Here is a 23438-nt window from a genome sequence, read left to right on the forward strand (position 1 = left end):
GCCGAATGTTTACGTGTAAATAGACATATGTATATCTCGCCTATTAAATCTACCATTTCGCAGATTTATCTGCCGATATAACTGCAGTAATATATTATTAATATTTGATTATGACTTAAGAGGATTATGGCGAGACGATGTTTATGTCGACAGGCGCAAATTGAATATTTCTTATGTACGTACCACTTAGAGGCTGTTTGTATATATATTGGGTCAAAATATTTTATTACTTCGTAAAATAAGATGAAGTAACTCACGCGTTGCTGTAACGAGTGTCTTTGAAATGTTTATGGTATGGGTGGTTGTTAAGTAATTAACGGTCAAGGTACTTACTGCAAGGTCCGTCTGCTTCTTTGCACTTACCTGAAAATGAAAGTAAAATATTAAAAAGACTTAAAGGCATATTTTAGTTTTTTTTTTTAATTTCAGGTGAGAAATCTAAGTATCATATTGCATCAGCTCAAAACTCATCAAGACTCATTTACTAGAAAAACGTAATTTTATAACACTAAAACTTTAATGATGAACTTAAAACCTTATTACCGACGCTTTAATTAATATTTGGCGATATTCACAGGATATCTCTTAAATAATAACCATTGTCTGTCAGTTTCTTTGATGTTGCAAACACTTTAACGAATATTTGTTAATATTCACCTGATGTTACCGACACTCGGAACCAAACATTAGTCAGTATTTAAAGGATTTTTCTTAAATTCAAACTGTGATACATGATAAGCGCTTCCTACTAAGTAATGATAGATTCTATGTAATAGGTTAGGCAAGTGAGTTGTCTATGATTTATGTTGAATGTACAGAAATTTCAGTTGAAGCAATACACCATAGCAGAAAGTCACCATTCTTTTGTTCCTTTACTATTATCTCTGTCAACACAACAGATCATCACTTGGGATTCATTTTAAACTGCATATTTACGTCTATCTCCAGCACTTTAGATCAAGTTTAAACACTTAAATATTATCAAAAACTTTCCTGTTTATTAGTAGCTTCATATTCTTTTCTTGGCTCATCACTCTCAGTCAGAACACTACCATGGTTCAACTGAGATCTGGACTTCAAAATCCTCTTGCTCACACTGAACCAGTAGATCAGTTCATGTCGTTCATCCAGGATTTCGACTATTCAAACAAAATATAATCACTTTTATACAGTAATTAAAAAACACCGCAAAAAGCAACTAAATAAAATTTTACGAGAGTTACATGCTAATTAGCAGAAACATATCGAGGAAGTAGCAGTATCAGACACACGCATCATTATGGACAATAACTCGTTGCAAGTACACATTTTATTTTGTTTAATTAAATACAAATAATAGTTACTGTTACCTCATTTGCTTGTGAACGCAGTAGGGAATCGATGCGTAAACTATTATACAGTAGTCGTGTATACTTGGATGCTTCTTGTTGATGTTTGGTCTAGCATTTGTATGTTTAGAACTTGAAAATATTGTGCATTTTTGTGCAATATTCCAATCCTATTATTAACATCCTATTATTAATTCCCAAGAGTATTGATTGAAGGCTATCTATTGCTTCCTCAACCAGGTTCCTCTAATGCCTTTTTTACCGGCAGTTATTCAGTTTTTGGAGTTCTGGCTTCTGGTTATAGATTCTTATCACTTCTTTCTTCTACACTTCAGGACTAATAAGCTCAATTTCTATATTACTAAAGTGGCATGGTATACAAACTGCATCCCTGATTTTTATTCTAATAGCGTCCATCTACCTGTTCACTTAAGAGTGTCGATAATTCTGACACTTTTAGTTAGATCAGTACACTCAGAAAACTATTGGTAAAGAACATCCTCCATCATGCTTTTTGTTCCATGAGAATTTTCCAACTAGTAGTTGAGATCTTGGACTGAAGTAAGTGGTCACCTTATCAATCAAACATTGTTATTATACATATACATATATATATATATATATATATATATATATATATATATAACATTATACTGCCTAGAAGAGCGTATAGTTCTGGAACTATTTCTTGGGCTAGTTTTTACCTTAAAAAACATTTGTAAAGAACATTATGCTTTGTGTTTCATAAAACTATTCTAACTAGCTTTTGAAGTCTTAAAAATCAAACATTGTTCTTGGACATTCCTGCCAAGAAGGGTTGATTGAGCATTATGCTTTTTATTCCATGAGAATATTAAAAGTAGTTTTTTAGACCTTGGACTTGGATATCAGTGGCCACCTTGAAGGTCAAAAATTGTTCTTGGAAACTACTGATTACTTGATATTCCTGGATTAGTTTACTCACAAACCATATTTGTAAAGAACATTCTCTTGCATATTATGTTTTTTGTTCCAAGAAAACCTTCCAACTAGTTTTTGAGACCTTGCACTTGCGAAGTGAAAGGTCACCTTGAAGATCAAACGTTGAAGATCAATCGTTCTTGGGTACTACTACCTAAAAAGGTTGATAATTCTAAAACTATTTCTTATATAGTACATATTAAACAACAATTGCAATGAACATCCTCCTGCACATCATGCTTGTTCTTTCATAAAAATATTCAAACTAGTTTTTGAGATCTTCGACTTGGCAGTTTGTAGTCACCTTAGAAATCAAACATTACCTTGAACACTACTGCCTAAAAGAGGCAATAACTCTAAAACTATTACTTGGGTTAGTTTATTCACTGAACTATATTTGTAAAAAAAAACATTCTCCTAACCTTTATGCTTGTCTTGCCAGGAAAATATTGCAACTAGCTTTTGAGATGTGAGTGGTCTTCTTGCAAATCAAACATTGTCCTTAGACACTACTGCCTAGAAGGGCCGATAATTTTGAAACTATTACTATGGCTAGTTTGTACCCTTTGGCCATTATATATAACATTATACTTGTTGTCCTATGAAAATATTCGAACTAGTTTTTGAGATCTTGGACTTGGAAGTGAAAGGTGACCATAAAAATCATTATTTTTGGATACTACTGCCTAAAAGGACCAATAATTTAAAAACTATGTTTGTTGGATTAGTTTACTCGCTAAACCATATAAATGTTTTTATAATTTTTTTTTGTTCCATAAAAATATTTCAACTAGTTTGGGAGAACTTGGACTTAAAAATGAGTGATCACCTTGAAGATCAAACACTGTTTTTGGACACTACTGCCTAATAGAATCAATAACTCTAAAACATTTCTTAAATTGGTTTACTCACAAAATCATATTTGTAAAAGACATCTTTCTGAGCATTATGTTTTTTGTTCTATGAGAATGTTCCAACTAGTTTTTGAGTTATTGGACTTGAAAGTGACTGGGGCCATGTTGAAGATCAAACATTGTTCTTGGATACTACTGCCTAAAAGAGCCGATAATTCTGAAACTATTTCTGGGACTATTTTGTACTCTGAACAATTTTTGTGAAGAACATTCTCCTGAATAATATCCTTTTTGTCCCTTGAAATTATTCGAACTAGTTTTTCAGATCTTGGACTTTAAAGTGAGTGCTCACACTGCTCTTGGACCCTATTACCTGAAATCAAGGTAATAGGGTCAAGTTATGTGGTGTTCATAAGTCCGCAAACTTTACAGGGTGATAACTTTTGGCATATTTGTCTCTCAACTCCTGAACGATACAGCTGGATTTCTATACGATCAGAGTACCCATCCATGACTTCTGATACATCTCTTCACATATCTCCTTTATCATCTATGTAAGTTTGCAGATGGCAAGTTGCTTAACCTGGATACCTTTAGCGTTCTCCAGGGAATTCCATTATATATTTGCTTGTGAGATCATTGACCACAGATTCTATTTTATCTAAAAATCTCATCTGCATCATTAAATTAAGTGTTGCAACTAGTTGTTAAGTAAATTAACGCAAGTAATAAAATTATCATCAAAAACGAACTCGAATGACAAAAATCGGTGGGATCCCCGTAGGGGCTACATCATAGCTCTTATCCATTGTCTTCGATTAATATCAGACCGCCGGCGAATCGCAGGTTAGACCTATACGTATACGTAAATGAACCGTTAGGCCAATTATCCATCTGGACGTACGAAATTAAGTAAAATCTTATCTTCTCCCTACTTTAGGTTAATGGAATAATAACCTGTCTGTCGGATATTGTTGAGATCGTGAATTATAGTTATTGCTAATTGTTCTTCAGCAACACCTCTTGATTTATACATGAGGAAGAAGAGATTGGTTTTTGCAATTGTAGTTGCGGTAGTGGGTCACGTCTTAACAAATGATTACTGCATGAATATTTGAACAACTCTATTAGAATCAACTAATTCTTCTTTCATCAATCATTCGTCGATCTTTCACAAAACAAAATTCGATTTCACTAGTAATCAGCATTCGCTGATCTAGAAACATTGTTAACTAACTTGCAAGGATCCCATTATTGCTTACGTCATCCTTAATTGGTACCAATGGTTCCGATTACAGTTACACGCTCGATATGGTTCGGCTGCTTTTATACGCTTCCTTTGTCTGCGTTCCTTAATATAGATTTTTTTACTGTCACGACGTTCCTACTACTACTAGTTTTACGCTACGCTACTAAACGGGTTAGATAACGCAATTAAAATGTCATTAATCACCACAGATTAAATTCGAAGGATGTTTATTATTGACGTTGAATAGTTTATTATGGTTCTTTGACAAGGATTTAAGTGGTAACATGATGATGTGGTATCAATAATTCTTTGGGTTTCAATCTTTGGAGCAAAGAAGTTCTTGATTTGCTGATGGAGTAACTCCTGAAGATGATCTGATTCATGAAGAAACCATTTCGAGAATATGTCAGCGAGAGAGTACTACTTTTGTTTTAAAAAATAGAGTTGAGTAATGGAAGTTTTCAATAAATGAAGATGTTGTATAAATCAAGGTGTCTCTTTCTGGAGCAAAGAGGTTTTCATTGTTCATCCTTGGCAGAATAGATTTGCTGATAGAGTAGCTTTTGAAGATGATTAAATTTATGTTGAAACCATATCAAGAAGATTCCAACCAGGGACTTCTACTGCTCTTTATAAAAAAAATAGAGTTGAGTAATGGAAGTTTTCAACAATTGAAGATGTTGCATAAATAATTCCTCTGGTGTCACTCTATAACCAATGGCGTTCAGTGATATGAATTGCAGAGATCTCTTCAATCTATGCGTGAATCATTATCTAAATCTATGTGGTGTTAATTCGTTTGCTTGTTCTCAGTTACAAGAACATCTCCAAGAATTTGAGGTTGATGTTGCTCAATCATCAAACTGAGTTAGAGAACCTGATACTAACCAACCTCTAGTATCTGGATTTCGAAGCTTTGGTCTGGACTGGAGTATGAAGCAGATTTTCAAGCAACTGCAGGGCAGATCCAGCCAAATCCACAAGACAAATCAAAACTTCGAAGAGTAACCTCGAAGACCGACTGAAGAAATGTGAGTCATTTTTGGCTAGAAAATTAGAAAAAACTTTTACTAGGTTTATGGGAAGAGGAGAACTGAAGAGGTCCTTAGACCTAATAAGTACTGATTTTGTGCAGCATCGAATTAACACTGGAGATAATGCTCCGATGAAACATTTCAATTCCGATAGCTAAACAAGTTAAAGGGAAGCAATGCTCCAATGAATGAGGAGTGATAGAACCATCCCAGAGTCTTTGGACAACTCCAATTGTACTAGTAAAAAAAAAGAGGGATCTAGCAAATTTTCTGTGGACTATCGGCGACTGAACTTAACTTGATTGTCTGAAAAATAAGAAACGACTTGAATGATGACTTGGAAATCGTGCTTATTCATCTGGAAGACACATGCCAGCAGTGTTGGAATTGGAGTCGTTCTTCTACAAGAATATGAAGATAGCTTATTTAGGTGAACGCTATCCAAGGCCTGAGTATTTCTAGAAGTATTTCTATATATATTTCTGGAAAAGAGAGGACATGTCTGATAGTCCTTTCTCAAGAATTCAGAAGTTTTTAAAGCTGTTCATGGCGGTGTTGGGGGAAAAAGAGACAGGAAGTTCTTCTTTTTCCTCTTGTTAGAATAGATATGCTAATAGAGCGGTTTCTGAAAATGATCTGATTTATGATGACACCAATTCGAGGTGATAAAAGCCAGGGAGTTCTACTGCTCTTCTAACGAAAAACCGAGTTGACTAATGGAGGTTTTCAACAAATTCAGTAAAGCAGTCATAAATATCTAAAAACTTCATCTCATATAATATAAACATACACATAATAAGCACATTAAAGGCAAGTGCCGTATATGTAAATGAGACAACACGGCCAAAAAGTCGACAATAAAGCATCCGACCAAACCACAATAAACAATAGAGTACCTGTCGTCTTGTACCTTCGAGCGTCTAACGGTGATCCGTGACAAAGAATGCACCTAAACCAATTTAACTTTGGAATCATACCCATAAAGCAGCCCATAATGCCCATAAACAATTCGGTGGGTCTGATGTGTCCAAGTGACCCGGTCCGACACCGAGAGCAACTTAAGACCGGTCTGACTACGGCCTTCTCGTACGCCAGATTTAACCCTAATGCAAAAATACACTTGATGGCACACATGCAGAGATGGAGTTTCAACTTTCTTTGGGTAAGGAAGATGTTGATTGATAGAAGGGCGTTTAAGATGTCATATGTATCTGTAATAAGCAAACTGTCTTGTCTGTTTTCTCAAGAATTTCAATCAAGCTCTTAATGATTTACCAGTAGCCTCCCTTCTTTAGTTTTCTTCCCAGAATTCTTCTCAAATCTCAGATGTACTTCAGAACATCTTGATGAGCGAATGCTGATAGATTTAACCAGTGAATGGTTGGATTATGCTATCTGGAGGAGAAGATTGATTTTCTGCATCAACTCTCATTTGCATCTAATCATATTCTTACTACCTCTACCTTCCTGGTTGTAACAGCTTACTAACTGACCCCAAATTAATTACAAAATCCGTCTCTGTATAGATGTATGTCACTCTGGTACTACAGTTATGTATGTGGTGTAGGTAAAGCGTCTTACTGTCGGCCGGCACTTGTTTTAAGTAGATCAATTTGCAAAAAAGAAATGGATTTATGCTGGTGGTAGTTGCAACGCTTAATTAAGTTGTTTGTTGTTGTTGGAATGTCGCTTCTGTCAAATTATAAAGGCGGTAAATGATATACGCGTGTGAATTTCAGTTTTTATGATCGTTTGTTAAGCAAAAAACGTTGAATTGCGTAGAAGTATGGTCCTACTGGTTCTGGTGTATGGAGTTGATTGATAACGGTTGCAATGGTAGATGAGTGATCACTAGAGGATTACATTTTTGGATATCATTTAATAGTTCGATCGTGCGTTGATTATATGCAGTTGGAGTAATTCGTCCAGGTCTTGTGTGTTGGTGGTCCACCAACCCTCTTTCTTTCATAATTATATTTATCGAGGGAAGATTGTTCTCATAATGGTACTTTGAGGATGGTGCATGTATCCTCACTTTTAATGGTGGATTTTCTATTAACTACCAAAAAATAGATTTCTTTGAAATTGTATGCTAGTAATTATTAGGAGAAAGCTAAAATATCCTGGAATCTCTAAAAGCCATACAAAAGGTGTAGAATACTATGAAAAATCAGCTGAAACTGCGACTGAAAGACATTTAAATTAATTTTAAGGCCTGGAAAATATGATTTTTTTTAATCCTTGAAATAAAATGAAGAAAAGATGGAAAAATTATTTGAAATAACTCAAGGATTAAAAAAAAATTATGTCCGTTTTCTACATTTGAATTCTTTTACTGCAAATAACTGAAAGATATTAAAATTTAGATCAATTGCATGGGGGATATGAAAAACTTATTCTGAAAGCCTGGAAAAATTAAGTCAAATGCCAATGAGACACGAGAAACTGACTCTAAATGCCTAAAAAAGATGAAAAATTATTTTCTAATGCTTAAAAGACATATTTAAAAACAATGCCTTAAATCATAATTTTATAATAGTGACTTTTTTTCCAAATTAAATGGAGAATCTAATAGTTGACTTCTTATAAAAAAATATTTTATCACCTCGCAGATTTGATGCAAAAAAGAATCAAGTCCCTCCATATGTTACGCCACTGGCAATCTTTTTAAAAATGGGCTTTATCAGTAATTGACAATTTACTACAGTAACCTTCATGCGAAATGTAATTAAAATTAAGCTAGTAGTTTAAAAGTTATGATAAATAAACAAATAATTATTCTTAGCTTTAACACCCTGTATCTTTGTTAATAAACATTTCTGAGAAAAAATGTATAATGAGAGTCTATTTCTTTTTAAATCACGTATTAAAATTAATGACGTTTAAACTGGACCATCCTGTATATATATATATATCTACATTATTTAAATGCCTGGAAAAATTTAACAATAATGATGACAAAAACATATAAAATATAAATATATTATTCCAAACCTTTTTTTTTGAAATTCTCAAATTGAAACTCTTTATACATTAACCATAAGTTAACTAATAAAAAAACTTTTTAGAATGTGTGCTATAAAATATTTTTAAAACTCCAACACCACTATAGTAAGTTTAAGTACTTATTTATAAAATTTTTGAAAACTAGTTTGTCAGTTATATTTTTTTATAATTTTCAAACTCTCCGAAATACCGTGTTCTTTATTAAAAAATTTTAAAAAATATATATACTAAGAGAAACTATACTTCGAACCGTATATAGTGTTCCTAAATATTATAAAAAATGCTCATTTAAACAAACAAGCTGCCTATTTTACAATTTTTTTGAAAGATATACTATATACTCTATCTTATAATATACATATATATAATTCCAGGCAGTTGAGCGAAAATGTTCACCGAGTCTATTTAAGTTATGCCCATATAAACTGAAAAACATATTTTATTAATTTGAATAGTGAAACTAGGCAGTGAAGAAATAGTCTATACTTGCAGTGGAGTTGTAAGTTGAAGTAAAACAGGCATAAACTCAGGCCCTAGTAAGCACAAGTTGTTTACTTTTAAGATCCCTTCTGTGTTTTTTGTTTCGCCTCTTTTGTTTGCTCATGACCAATATTTATAATCCTGATGATGGAGTCTACTGTGTCCGAAACATGTCAGATTTGAGCTAGTTACTGTTCTTTTATAAGAGGAATGTAGCAAATTCGAGTGCAAGCTGCATGTTTTTTATTTTACCCTTTTAATTCTTGGATGTTCTTAATTCCACGTAGGTGACCATTTAATTTTATTGTTTTATGCAGCTTCCTAGATGGAATTATTATGGAATTTATTATTAATGTAAAAGCATTACTTTTATTATTCTAGACAGTCGATCCAGAGCTTTGGCTTAATTGCCTAAAATGTTTCTTTAATTTCATTAGTTAATTCTAACATTGATGTTATTAATTTTGTGTTTTTATTTGTTTTATATTTTATTTCCTTATTTAGTTCTAGGCAGTTAAACAATTACTAAATTATTCTTCACTTATTTTAAGCAGTTTGATTTATTTTTATTTATTAAAAAAATGATGGATATTTTTATTTTAAAAACCAAAACGGGATCATTGAAATTCTTAAAAAGGATTGGATTTTTTCATTATTTTAAAAATAAAAAAACAAAAAAAATAATTTTTTACCAAAAAATAAAAACAAATTTTCCAATTAGGAAAGTAGTAGCAGATCATTTTTTTTGTTTGGATATTTTATTTTTTGATAAGTATAAAGACTATAAACTGCATCAAATTAAAATTTTACTTTTGATAAATAGATAAAAAATACCTACTATTTAAAACAAAAAACACTAAAATTTAGAATTTCTGGTGAGTAGAAAATATGTTCCAAACTGCCTGGAAAAAGTAAATAATAATATTAATTAAAAAATATTATTCCAGGCAGTTGAGACAAAACTCTGGCTTAACTGACTGAACTAAAGAAAATATAGCTGCTACTATAATATTTTAATGCTTATGGTATCCATTTAAGTTTTGCCGATATAAACTGAAAAACTCGCATTCTATTCTATATAAAAAGCGAATTGCTCTTTTGTGAAATAGAAACAATAAGCCAAACCTATAGTGAGCACATGAGCCCCAAAAACATAAGCCATAGCTCAGTTGAGACTCCACAGAGCATGACAAGTACCTTTTGCTAAATAAAAGTCAAACAGAAGAAATCTTAATACATACTATGATTTTAAAATTTAAGCCTATCATCAATTATTAGACGCAAAAATTTGCTGACCCAAAAACACTTAACACTGAACAAATTTTTTTTTCGTGGTATTAAAACAAAAATTATTTACATCTCACCACTACTTAATTGTTTCAAGATCAGTGTTCACAGTCATTTGGAGATCTGGCAAATGCCATAAAATAGTGGTGTCATGAGCAATCATTGTCACCTTGCCTTTTATGGGTAGTGGTAAGTCGTTAATATATAATAGGAAGAGTGGTGGTTCCAAGGCAGAATCCCGAAGATCTTCAATGGAAACTTGCACTTCCTGTGAGAACCAATTTTCAAAGTTGACATCTAAACACGACTTGACACGTAGGATCTGATAGCTTTGGAACACGACTGCACCCACATCACCTGCATTGAGACTGGTGTAGATTAGCTCAAGAAGACTAAACATTTCCAAGCATTTCCGGTGCATTTCTCTTTCTGGAATCCAAACTGGTTAGGACAACAGATTAAACCCGCTCAAAAATGAAACCAACTTTGGATACGGCAGGCAGAAGAGCTATGGGTCTAAAATTAGATGGATTGTTGTGGTCACCACCTTTGTGCAGAGGAATAGTCCCTGATTTTTAAGACAAGCAAGAAAATTTAAAAAAATTCAAAATTAGTAAACACTACTATATTCAGATATTTTTACATAAAGTTCTGCTCATTTTTGCCGAAAATATAACAGTTTCACGATCAAAAGAATAAACTAGACAGAAACTATTAAGACATTCAATTCCAATCACGATCGCTAGATCAATTCCATTGTTAAATCATTATACTCTCACCTGAATACTGGGTCTTTCATGGGCACGTAACGCGTCCCGTGGCGAACCACCGACGGGTTATACCCCAAGAAAATCACAAATCAATGGGGGCATTCATAGAGCGGTAACTGCCATTTCACACACGCATTCTGCTGGAGAAATGGCAAGTTTTACACAAAAATTATGTTAACTGCGGTCTACTTATCGACAATAAAAGCACGCTGATATAGTGATACGCCGATACCATGGCCATTTTAAGATAGTGTAACGTGTAACCACGGCAACGTGTGCTCATAACGTATCTCGTAAATAGCATCGGGTACTTTTGCAGGTATATAAGGCCATCGCAGGATCAATTAGGTTCAACTACCGTTGGCCTCTCGTTTCTATCAAGATGACGTTTTCCTGAATCTTTATTTTTCCTCCGTTTAAAGGTTTCCAAGCGTTCAGGAGGTCTTTCGGTTTGTACGATCCTTAATAGTCGTAGTTAAAACTACACTGTGTCTCATTTTGAAATTGACTTATTAATTTTTTTATTTCAAGATTATAGTGTTTTCTTCTCCTCATTTACTGGTTTAAGATAATCATTTCGTAAAAGGATGAGATATGTCTTATTAAACGAAACGACACTTTAACCGAGCAAGATATCTCATCAGCTCATTACACGAATCGGTGGTTAAACCCGGTTTAATAGGACTCCATGTATTTGCTGCCTATTAGGTAATACGATCGAAGTTGGAACTCATGAGATCGGATTTTTAAATCGGAGATTGCGTTAAATAGCGGCGGCGGGATGTTCTCCGTACGACCAGGAAATGGCCGTAAACGAGAGGAAAACTAATGAAAATTTACTAAGCAGACGCCGATGCGAAACCAACAACGTAGGAGTTTAAGTCGATTAAAGAAGAACTGTAATATGCGACTGTTGATGTTTGTATGACATCGACAGCCGAGGTAGATCATAACTTATCGCTATAATACTCTGGTTTGTAGTGGAAACTATTTTTTTGACATCTTTCTATATTGATTTAATCAATAAAAGAAACTTGATCAGGCAACCAAAATGGCTATTAATAGTATAGCTAAAGTACTTCATTCTGTAGTGGAAACAGTTTCTTTGACAGATTTTCTTGCAGATTCAACCATCAAAAGAAACTTGATCAAGATCAATTAAGCAAGATGTCATGAATAAATCATAGAAAGAAAAAGTTGTCGTAATATATGACTGTTGATGTTTCATGAAATTATCTTGGTCCAAACACTGATACAAATTCATGATGAGAAGACGAGTTTTCTTGGTTGTGGAAACGTCTTTTACATTGACGTTATTTTCACAATGTTGCAAGAAATCTCAGAATAGTAATATTGATTCGTCGTTGGATCTACAAAGAACGCATTAAGAAAACTCTTTTCTTTTAGTTTGGACAAAGATATTCTACCCAATTATTAAAACTGAAAATGCTCTTCAATTTGAACTCTTTTGCATGCGTCGACGTCTGACAAAGGTTAGGATTACAAAAACCCTTGGATTCTTTTCTAAAGATTGAATTCTTTCTTAAAAAGTACTTTAGAATACCTTTGTACATTAAAGTACATTGGATTCCTTAAAAATTCTTTTTTTTATTCAGGTGGGACGATAAAATAAATGTTTATCAATTCCAAGTACACCAGATCTTTTTATACCTAAAAGCGAAGAAGCAACCCAACTTATTCATTTAAAGAGTGAGCAGGAATTGAGTATTAGAAATCATTAATGCATTCAAGAACAATATAGACAGCTGGATCTTTCATAGGAGCAATTCTAACTTGTAGCTGGTAATGGTTGAGTTTTAAGTGAATTCCTTTTATCCAGAAAAAAACAAGAGAAGTAGATTGGAAGTCTGAAATCAAGTCTTGATTGGAATTTAGATGATACAGTTGAAGCAGTTAATTTATTTTGAATTCCATGGTAGTTAACTCAATAGGTGTATTAAAAATTATCGCTTTAAAATTTTTAAATGGTTTCTCTCTCAACGAAGATAATCTCTTTATCTTCTTCTTCCTCATGACTTCTATTAGCATGAACGATACCACAATAATAGTGTAGATTGAACTTTTTTTTCTTTCATCTTTACTACTGGTCTCTTGACAACACATTTACAGTTGCATTGAATATGATATCAAATATACTGACGACATCGGAGTAATAAAAACGGAAAGAAGGTATTGCAGAGTCCAAAAGAGATATTTAATAAAAGAAGGACTCTGATAGCATCTTTAATGGATTGAGTTATCAAGTATTGAGACGAAGTTGTAACGATATTCACAACCGGCTTAGGTCATAACTCAAAGCTAAAATATTCGGTTCTGTAGTGGAAACTGTTTCTCTGACAGCATTTCATACAGATTTAACCAACAAAAGAAATTTAATCAGATGAGCCGGATGTCATGACTGAGTGAGGGAAAGTAAAAGTTACTATTTACCTTCCTAATTTTCTCTGCAGCTGTAAGTTTCTATTGTAATTTCCTTTTTCATGTTCACTTTACATGTTTTCCATCTTTGTGGATGATGAATCCACGATTTCCTTTACCTTATTGGCTAGCAGACCACTTTTCTTTTCAGCATAATTTTTGCATACTGTTCGATCGCATGAGGCAAAATTTGCACCAAAAAGAGTTGCTTTATTCTCCCTACAGAAATAGTTTCTACAAAGAAAAATACTTCATTGTTAAGTAATTTGTAAGAGTTTGGGTATAAACGTTACTTACTATTTACCACAAATCCACAATCTTTCATAGATTTACTACCGTTTTTCACTATTTTTACTATTTTTTATCTACAATAACTAAGAGCAAGGTAAGCAATTATTGAGTCAGAAGAAGAAAAAGAATCCATAATATGCGACTGTTAATGATTTCACTATATCAACAGCCAGGTTAGCTCATAACCTAATGCTAAAATAGTTCATTCTGCTATTCTATAGTAGAAACTGTTTCTTTCATAGCTTTGCATACATATTCGACCAACAAAACATACTTCAAGATCGGGTGAGCAAGATGTCATGATTGAGTCAGGGAAAGAAAAACTTACTGTAATATGCGACTGTTGATGTTTTTTATGATATCATCAGCTGGGTTATATCTCATATTCTCCTATGCTACAAGTTTATACTCATATGTTCTATTGTATCTTGGTTATAGAACCCAAAATAACCCTAAAAGTGCATATCCTTTTCAATTTGATTTTTTTTGCCTATATTGACACCAAAGGCAAAAAAAGTCTTAAAGAAGAACAATTACAAGATATAAATCCTAGGATTAATAAAATCGCATAAAAACTGAAGGTGTTTTTAATGTTATGGCCAACAACGTCAGTCAGCTTAGTTCAGTTTTTATTTAAAATATGATACGGCTGTAGCAGTCACTCATGGGCAGTTTTTGCTTCGGGTTACTACTAAATTAACTGAAAAAAGTTTTATAGATGAGTAACTTTTATCGATGGTTTTTGTAAATGCGCATCCTAAGGCTTGAAATTTCATGATAATCCTCAGCTATAAATACATCAAAGGATGATTTAATTACATACAGAATGCCCAGGATAATTGCCGTTCAATGTTCCGTGATGTACTATATATATTAGGGTTGTAAACTGGTCTCGAATAATGACGGTAGCAGAGACCCACTCGTAATTAATTATTTAACGAACTGTGTCAATATAAATAAATGTATAAATATTCAAATTATTTCCCCGACCAGTCTGATTATTTCAATAATTTTTTAACTGTATAAGGCCGATTTGCGCGGCTTTCAGATCAAGATTACCCATCCATAAAGTAAAATATTTAAAGTCAGATAACTTACTGTGCAATTCCGCATAACCTGACTTAAATACCTGATAAAACATGAAATATAAAATTGTTTTTCCGATCGGTGTGGCTCCGCAGTTCGTTTCTCATGATCTCATTCATGTATTCAGACTCTTACGTGTTTACAAACCTTGCAATTGGAACCAATGGAACATTTAATATTTTATTTATTACTCTTTAAGAGTTTAGTATAATATTTAAAGATGCGTATTTTATATAAAACAGAACTTGAAATGACTGAATCTGCAAGGTTCTCTCCCTAATACACTGATTTACGTACACAAGATCTAAGTTGTCCAGACCTGTATAGGAGCAGCTTTTTCCTTACCTAATATGAGCTTACCTAATATTACCTTAATGAGCTCTGATGCTTTACGCGCAAAAGAAGACAAAATTAAAAAATCATAGGCAACGCCTTAAATTAAAGAGAGAACAACAGTGTTTCACCGCTTCACTGCGAGAAGATATACCCGGGTTCATGGAATATTCTCGCCAATCGTTACTCGCCTTTGATTTGTTATTGTAAGGTAATACATTCATTTCCAGACCGAAGATCTCAGTTTATCAGAGCGGTATACACCAAGCCCTAGCACGTTTCTTCTAGACAGTTAAGCCTTTAGTTTCAATAGAAGAATAAAGGCCTTAAGATCGCATGGTCTGATAATCGTTAAAATCCTTGAAAGACCATTTTGTTTCGTTTTCGACCAAGTTTAATCCCAGTCAATGTTTCACTTAGGTGAAAGAGAAAACTCACTAATGTTTTTCAATTCCTCATTTGTCCTGGCCGCTAAACGGAAATATATACTCGGCTTCATGGAGTACTTCCACTAATCCCTCGAATCTCTTCACTAGAAATAGAGTTTGCTTTAAACTGAACGATAGACTTCCGCACATGTGTTGACCATACCGGTATACACCAAGTCCTGGCGCGTTCATTCCAGATAGTGGAGTTGAGCCTTATAACTTATAATACAAATTTTATATATATAAAAATCTAATCCTATAGTTTTAGAAAATGAAAGGAAATTAGTATTAATACTATAAAACTAAAAATGAAATCAATATAAAAAGTTTCAGGTAAAAAATAATTCAAAAATATTCTTTCATAATTATAATTATAATTATAATTCTTTCACGTTATTTGGTAATTGTCGGTACATGTCTATAAAATCCTGAAATAAAATAAAAAATAGCTTCAAATGAATAGAAGAAGTCAAAAAGTACATTATTTGTAATTTTTTGGAAAAGAATAAATAATTATGAAAAATACTTGGAATAAAGTAAAGAATTACTTCAAAGACTTTAGAGACGTAAAAAATTAATCCGATGGAAAACCTGGAAAATCTGAATAAATATTTGTAACTTATAAGGAATTAACTTCATATGTCAAATGTCTAGAATAAGGTAAAAATTTACTTCAATGGACTTAAAGAGGTCAGAATGACATCGAAAGTCTGGAAAAATTTAAATGATTATTTGAAATTGGGTTATAAAAAAATATCCAAGAGTTATTTAGAATTCGTGAGCGGAATTAAAAATTAGGCCAGTTGCCTAAAAATCCTTTAAAGAATTATTTGTAGTTATTGATAGAATTAAGTAATGATGCAAAATGCCTTAAATAAAGTAAAGAATTACTTCAAATGCTCTAAAGAAGTAAAAAATGAATCCGATCGAAGACTTGGAAAACCTGAATAAATATTTGGTATTTATAAGGAATAAAAAATTTTCGAAGTGTCTGGAATAAAACGAAAAATAACTTCAAATTTCGGGAGGATGTGCAAAATTACTCTAGGAGTCTGAAAAATCTAATAGGTTATTTGGAAATCTTACGAGGAATAATAAAATATGCTAGATGTCTGAATATCATATCAAATTACTCCGAGAGCTTTTAAAATTATTTTAAATTCTTAACAGGATAGAGAATTATGACAAATGTATAGAATAATGTGAAGTCAAATTATTCTATAATTCAAAGGCCTTAAAGACGTGAAAAATCGAGACTCTGAAAGCATGGAAAATCTGAATAATAATTTGGAATTCTTAAGGAACAAAAAATATGCTAAATGCTTAAAATAAAATAAAAATAGCCTTATATTATCCGCACCTGCATTGGCTAGACTGGTATACACTAAGCCCTGGCACGTTTGTCCTAGACATTATATGTGAGTATTAGAAATTCGATTTTTTAGAGAGCTTCAATAGGAAAATAAAGCTTCAAAGACCACCCACGATCTAAGTTTGGACTGAAATACGAGCAACTCTTGCCCATATAATCCCTTGATCTTCACCAATTGCCATCATTGTTACTAAACCTTGACAAATTTCAGGATAAACAATATCATTACTTGTGTCCATGTGGCATATATTTGTTATTTCCATGTCCGTCCTCCATAATTTGTAGTAAAAAAGTATAGTATACACGCCTGGTAAATTATGGTCTTGGGGGCGAAAAGCAATATATTCACTTGGAATGATAGTTCTAAGCCACAAGTTCAAAACATAACGATATCGTTTCTCGTACTTCCCCACTATCTTTGCCTATGATTTTCTGTTGCAGGTTAATGCAAAGGATATAAAAAAATTACGAAAAATTTAATGCAGATTAAAAGTCAATAAAATATGAAAATTATAGGCAAAGACTATAGGCTAACCAATTAACCACTATACAACGAAAATATACTTGGCTTCATAGAATATGCCAATCCCTACCCGTGTCGCGGACTTCTCTACTAAATATTTAATTCAAATTGAATGATATATTTCCGCACCATATTTTCTACCGCTATAAAAAAAGACTTCCTGGACAAACCTAGCGCTTGCTCAAAAACTAGTCAATGATATTTGGATTGTTTTGTAGGGCGTATTTGAGCGCACTTCACTGTTCAGGAGTGAAAACTCTAGCGTAGCTAATATAATTAGAAAATAATTTAATGTCATCATATAGTTTAGTGTTACCGCTATAACAAAGACTTCCTGGACAAATCTAGTGATAGTAGCTCAAAAACTAGGCAAAAATATTTTGAAAATTTTTGGAGATTCATATAAGGGTTATTAATGCTCATACCACTGGCCAGGTTTGGAAACTTTAGCTCGGCTAGTTTCGTTGGAAATATTTCAAGAACATGCTAATGTTTGTTTTAATTACTTTTTATCACTTTAACAAAAACTTGGCGATAGTTTAAAAGCTAGTCCAGAATATTTTTAAAACTCTTGAAGTTATTTGTAGGGAACACTTGAGCGCACACCACTGTCCAGGTTTGGAAATTCTGACTCAGCTAGTTTTATTGGAAAATAAAGAAATATTTTAAAGTCAACCTACAAAGACTTCCTGAGCAAACCTAATGATAGCTCAAAAACTGGTCCAAAATATTTTAAAAACTCTTAAAGTTTTTTGTAGGGAACACTTGAGCGCATACTACTGTTCAGGTTTGGAAATTCTGACTCAGCTAGTTTTATTGGAATAATTTCAAGAACATGCCTATGTATGTTTTAATTTTTTTTTACCAGTCTAACAAAACCTTCCTGGACAAAATTAGTAAAGACCTGAGTTTACCAGACCTGTAACGAAGCATTTCTGCATAAAAGCGCCTCATTGTTTGCCATTTAAAAGATCTTAAAGAAGTTGTGGGGATGGTCCTGGGAAAAGTCAGAGTCACAATAATGATAACAAAAACTAAGATGCAAAGGGGGTGGAGAACGTGAAGAAAAATAGCTTCTACCTCTGAAGAGTTATTAATAGTTGCATTATGCAGCGCAATAATAGATACATAAAGAATGATCGAAAGAGGCAGTCATGTAGAAAACAGTAAACAAAGTCACAGGTCAGCACCATAGCCAGGGAACCCATACAAGCAGAAAATGATTGAGAATCGTGACAGACGGCGGAATTGGTGCTCAGATCGGCTGCTTTTGTTTTGTCGTTTTTCGTTATCGTTTCTTTTTTTGCAGTCTTTTAGACGGAGCCGGAGCGATATTGTTCGCGGCATCACGGATTATTGTTCCCTTACATTCCGATTTTGATTTACCGTAAGGAATTGCATGTTATATAACGAGGATTTATGCTATAGTAGTTAGTATCTAACGCAGAATGTTTATAAGTTAATCAAGAGTAGTGCCAAATTATTAATATACATTTTTCTTTTCAGGTACGTACCAGGATTTTCTACCATTCTTGTATTGGTTTTAAAAGGTGAGTTAAGCGAGTTTTTAATAAAAACGCTTTTGTATGAAAGGAAGGAAATTATCAGACTTTTAGACTATTACAAACTAAAATGGGATCACCACGAAACAGACATAAAAGTTAATAGTATCGAAGTTACGTCGGGTAAAACCTCTTCGTGTACCGCTGCCACAGGAGGAAATTATGCGTACCAGAAAATAGTGGGTTATGCCCGCGATCGACATATATGCAATCTATAACTCTATAAATCTCCGTGTGTGCGAGCGTATATATGTGCGAATTTTAAAAAGGAAACAATTTTCAGGTACTACCTTCGAAATGGAAATAAGCAGTTCCGTTATCAAAACAGTAAAGCCCGTTCGTTTTCGAATTAACTTCTCCGCGCTGGATGCACATAAATTATTTCCATACGTATAATAGGTCCTTGAGGACACGGATTTTCTTTTACTTTCGGGGCATTTCATGTAATTTTTTTTTGTTGTTGTTTAGAAGTGTAAAATAATTACCGGTGCACGCAAAGTATTTTATTTCGGCCTTATGATGTATTATGCTAAGCACTATGTTTAAACATCGTTAATTTAAGCCGTTTGTAATAGATGGATATGTTAATGTATTTTATACTTTAGCATATGTAATAGACTTACTTAGGAAATTAAATGTGAAAATTCCTGTTTATTAAAGAATATAACCGATAGAACAGAACCAAGAAAATAATATACAATTACACTAAACCTTTACAAAAAAAAACTAAATATATTTATATTATCAGGGTGTCACAAATTTTAGGGTGACTATTGGGATCTTAGAATGCGTAGGAGATACGAAGTCGGTGTATACAAAGATATTTGCAAAAAAAATACAAAAAATCCTTTTTACTTTTGATCTAATATTGTTTAATTATTCTTTCAATTCCACTTTTTTGCTGTGGCTCCGAATTATTATTTAGGTTCAATTTAGAAAAAAAATTTATATATTTTTTATATCGATATATCGAGTTCATATTAAGACACGTTAAAATTCTACTTTTTCGCTATTGATCTGATTTAGTTTATTTAGGTTTTATTCAAAACAAGAAAATATATATATTTTTTTATTTTTAACATATTAAACTATAAAACCATGAGCCATTGACCTTTTTCTACCACGGCTCCAAATTTTAGTATCTAGGCTCTATACAGAACAATTTTTTTTTAATAAATTTTCCGTATATTAAGTCTTAAGATCACGTTACAACTACACTGTATTGCTGTTGTTAAATTACTTCAAGTATGGTATTCAGGATCAATTTCGAACAAGAAAATATATATTTTTTAATTTTCAGTATATTGGGTTCAGGTTAAGACACGTTACAAACCTACTTTTTCGCTATTGATCCGATTTGCTTCGAGTTTGATATAGAGGTTCTACATAGAACAAAATATTTTTTTAATTTTCGTCTATTCTGTATTTTGACACTCTAGGGAGAGTGGCTCAGCAACTACACATATACAAGAGAAATTAATTGATAAAATCCAACCTACAAAAAAAAAAACAAGAAAATATTCAGTTTTTCGCTTTTATTGTTCATTCTATTCCCTGATATTTAAGTAATTTTTAAAAGTATTCCAGAAATGTTTCAATCTTTAACTTTGAATTTTTGGAGCCAAGGAGTGTATATTTTCCGGATACTTGAGGACTCCAGGATTTTGAAGTCAATTTTTGATGCGTTTAAGAAAATTATTTTTTCCTTCCAGGCATTTGAAGTATTTTTTGTATATTTTGTTTGTATTTTATTTCTGGCTTTTGGAGTCCAGTTTTTATGCCTTCAAGGTATTAACATTTTTTTTTCAGGCATTTGACATCATTTTGTATAGCTTCAAGAAAATAGAAATAATTCTTTATGTTTAGAAGTAATTTTTTGTATGTTTTCCATTTTATTCCAGGCTTGTGGATTCCACTTTTAATGCCTTTAACACACTGAAAATATTTTTTTTTATTCCAGGCATTTGACGTATGTTTTATATTTTTCAGAAATTAAAAATAACTCTTTATGTTTCTTTGTCATTTAAAGACATTTTCATTTTATTCCAGAATTTTGAATTGATCTTTTAAATCTTCCTGAAGTTTTAACTGATTTTTAATTTTATTAAAACTAAAACAAGAGAATATTGAGTTTTTCGTTTTTTATCCTGCGTTCTATTCCCGGATTTTTGGATACATTTTTTTAAGTATTCCACAAATGTTTCAATCCTATTCCAGATTTTTGGAGCTAATGTGTATATTTTTGTTTGCCAGTGAAGTTTTAATTTTATTCCAAGATTTTGGAGTAACTTTTTAAAGGCAATGAAAATATTTTTTTCTTACAGGCATTTGATGTAATTTTGTATTGTAGCATTTGTAGCATTTGATGTTTTTATCGTTATGACATAAATTTTTTATGTTTTTTTTTTCAGTAATTTTAAGTAATTTTTTATTTTATTCCAGGATTTTGGAGTCCACCTTTTAAATAAAGTCACTTCTTAATGTCTTCAAAATATTCATTTAATTTCTTCCAGATATTTCAATTAATTTTTTTATGATTTTCAGTAAGGTTTCATTTTATTCCATGTTTTTGGAATCTTTTGCTTCTTATGCCTTGAAGACATTGAAAATATTTTTTTTCTTCCCGACATTTGATGATGTTCTTCTAGGGATTAAAAATAATTATTTCCTTCTGTTATTTAAAGCTATTTTTCATTTTATTTCAGCATTTTAGAGCGATCTTTGGAGTCTCCCTGGAATTTTAACTATTTTTTAATTTTATTTCAGATATTCAAAATCAATATGTACATCTTGCAGGCATTTGACGTCAAGTTTTCATGTTTTGGAAGTAATTTTTCACTTTATTCCAGGATTTTGGAGTCAATTTTTAATGTTTTCAAAATATAGTTTTTCTTATTCCCTGTATTTGTAGTCAATTTTTATGTTTTACAGTGAGTTTTAATCTTATTCATACATTTGAAGTCCACTTTTCGTGCCTTCGAGATATTGAAACTATTTTTTTCATCCGTGCATTTGACGTATATTTTATGTCTTTCTGTCATTTAAAGTAATTTTTCATTTTATTCTAAGCATTTAACTTTAAATGTTTTCCGGTAAGAGAGTTTATTCCAGGCTTTCGGTGTCCACTTTTTATACTTTCAAGAAATTGAAAATATTTTTCTCTTCCATGCTTTGATGGCTTCTAGGAATCAGAAATAATTCTTTATCTCTTTCTGTTATTTAAAGTCATTTTTCATTTTAGTCCGGAATTTTAAAGTGATCATTTATGATTTCCTAAAATTTTAACTAATTTTTTAATGTATGCCTAAATACTTTAGAGTTTTTATAAAGATTAAATTAATTATTAATGTTACTGGTTTAAAATTAGACGTAGAAACTTTTTTAATAGCACCATTTTTTAGATTATTAAAATCTGGAGCTGAATGAGTTTTAGGTGAATTTATGATATTTTCAACTTCTATTTTATCACCTGGCTTTTAACAAAATTACAAGGTATCATATTGTATTAACAACCCAACCCAACCCAACCCAAAATATGTAGCCAAATTTCTGGAATTTTTAATTGAAAAAATATTTCTATTGCCTAAAAAATACGACGTCGTCCAGAATTGAGAATAATTTTTTTATTTATTCTAGGAGTTTTAATGAATTTTTCAATTGTATTCCAGTTTTTTGAAATTAAGGTTTTTTTTTTCAGTCACTTGACCTAATTTTGTTATTTTCTTTTTTTGACTTAAAGAAAAGGAAAATTGTTATTATCTATAAATAATTCTAACTAATTTTTCATTTTATTCCAAGATTTTGATTTTTTTAATATATTCGTGCAATTTCAATTAATTTTCTATTTTATTTCAGACTTGGAGTGAAAGGATCTTCCAGGCATTTTGCTCCTTGGCGCAATTTTCTATTTCTGGTTTGTAGGCTAATTTTTTTATGTCTTCCTGGCACTGAACATGTGTTTGTTTCTGTACGTGCTTTAAATGTCTGGAATACATTGAAAAATTAAAACTGATATATATTAGTAATTAATTCTTCGACTTTACAGACATAAAATATAATTGTCATTGTCGGGAAGATATAAACCATGAAATCCAGATTCCTAAAATGAAATTTCAAAAAATCCTTTAGATACCTGAAAGACCTAAAAAAAATACCTCTATTGCCTAAAAGATCTAAGCAATTACTTATTTTATCTGAAAGACAAATTAGCCTGAAACGCTTGGCAAAAGTCAAATGAAGAACTAGTTGAAATCCCTGGAAAAATAAAAGCGAAACCTCAAATGCCTAGTCTAAAAAAAAATGGCACATTTTATTCAATCAATAATCAACGATTTGATTTATCTTACTAGCTAAGAATTTACATAGAAATGCGTTACAACCGATTGGATTTTTAATTTTTTTAAGCAGTTTTCCGGGTCATAAATCCTCCTCGTACA

General features: G+C 32.0%; 2 protein-coding genes across 6 annotated transcripts in view; one reads left to right on the forward strand and one right to left on the reverse strand.

Moving 5' to 3' along the window:
* Window positions 1–23438, reverse strand: part of LOC126741573 (autophagy-related protein 16-1) — a 579654-nt gene that overhangs the window by 354069 nt on the left and 202147 nt on the right. The gene's annotated exons all lie outside the window — the stretch shown is intronic.
* The window catches only part of LOC126741569 (uncharacterized), a 251654-nt gene that overhangs the window by 98896 nt on the left and 129320 nt on the right, over window positions 1–23438 (forward strand). The window contains exon 1 of one of the 3 annotated variants that reach the window (XM_050448042.1): window positions 22859–22915. The exons of the other annotated variants lie outside the window; for them this stretch is intronic. The gene's annotated coding sequence lies outside the window, so the exon portion shown is untranslated. Of the gene's footprint in view, window positions 1–22858; window positions 22916–23438 lie in introns of those variants that run through there. 3 annotated transcript variants of the gene reach the window in all.

Source organism: Anthonomus grandis, chromosome 10, assembly GCF_022605725.1.
Source record: "Anthonomus grandis grandis chromosome 10, icAntGran1.3, whole genome shotgun sequence".
Classification (NCBI taxonomy): Eukaryota; Metazoa; Arthropoda; class Insecta; order Coleoptera; family Curculionidae; genus Anthonomus; species Anthonomus grandis.